At 42.8% G+C, this 1,230-nt stretch overlaps 1 non-coding gene across 1 annotated transcript; it reads right to left on the bottom strand.

Moving 5' to 3' along the window:
* Positions 1-261: 261 nt before the first annotated feature.
* On the bottom strand, positions 262-368 carry LOC133038629 (small nucleolar RNA R71). The gene has a single exon (XR_009688129.1). It is a non-coding gene; the product is annotated as a small nucleolar RNA R71 (small nucleolar RNA).
* Positions 369-1,230: the final 862 nt, after the last annotated feature.

The following is a 1,230-nucleotide window of genomic DNA, read 5'->3' as shown; positions in this document are numbered from 1 at the left end:
CAAATGCTCCAAACGGTTGGTCAATTTGGTGGGTCGCCAACGGAAGACCCTCACCACCATATTCGCTCATTTTTGGAGGTGAGTGACTCTTTCAAGCTACAAGGAGTAAGTGAAGAGGCTTTAAGATTGAAGTTTTTTCCATTTTCTTTGAGGGATCGGGCTAGAGCATGGCTTAATACTCATCCTCCCGATTCGGTGACTAATTGGAATGACTTGGCTGAAAAATTCTTGAGAAAGTACTTTCCTCCAACAAGAAATGCAAAGTTTCGAAGTGAGATCATGTCCTTTCAACAATTGGAAGATGAGACTACTAGTGACGCATGGGAAAGATTCAAGGAGCTGTTGAGGAAGTGCCTACACCATGGTATTCCTCATTGTATCCAACTTGAGACATTTTACAATGGTCTCAATGCGGCATCTAGGATGGTGTTGGACGCTTCGGCTAATGGAGCCATTCTTTCCAAGTCTTACAGTGAAGCTTTTGAGATTTTGGAAAGGATAGCTAGCAACAACTATCAATGGTCAACTAATAGAGGTCCTACAAGCCGAAAAGTAGCGGGTGTTCTTGAAGTAGATGCTTTGACTGCTCTAACCGCTCAAATGGCCTCAATGACCAATATTTTGAAGAACATGAACATGGGAGGAAGTGTACAACCAGCTGCTGCCAGTCAAAGGGCAAAAATTCCGTGTGTGTATTGTGGTGATGGGCATACTTTTGAAAATTGCCCTTCAAATCCAGCTTCGGTTTACGATGTGGGTAATCAAAATTTCAACCGCAACAACAATCCATACTCAAACTCCTACAATCCGGCATGGAAGCATCATCCAAACTTTTCATGGGGAGGAGCAAGTTCAAGTGGAGTACAAGCACAAGGAAAACAATCATTTCCACCGGGGTTTTCTCAACAACCAAGACCTCAACAACCACACCAACCTCAAGGCTCTCAAACTAGTTCTTTAGAGAGCTTAATGAGAGACTATATGGCCAAGAATGACGCTGTAATTCAAAGTCAGGCAGCATCTCATCGAAATCTTGAAATTTAATTGGGGCAATTGGCCAATGATTTGAAAAATAGACCACAAGGCACTTTGCCTAGTGACACCGAAAACCCAAGAAGAGATGGTAAAGAACATTGCAAAGCAGTAACCTTGACAAGTTGAAAAATTCTTGAGTCAAATGTGGCTGGAATAGGCAGTAAGGAGCCCTCTTAAATCCACAAAGAGGGGGAA

Source organism: Cannabis sativa, chromosome 5 (assembly GCF_029168945.1).
Source record: "Cannabis sativa cultivar Pink pepper isolate KNU-18-1 chromosome 5, ASM2916894v1, whole genome shotgun sequence".
Taxonomy (NCBI): Eukaryota; Viridiplantae; Streptophyta; class Magnoliopsida; order Rosales; family Cannabaceae; genus Cannabis; species Cannabis sativa.
Note: the sequence above shows the minus strand (reverse complement) of the source record. Positions and strands in the feature narration are given on the sequence as shown.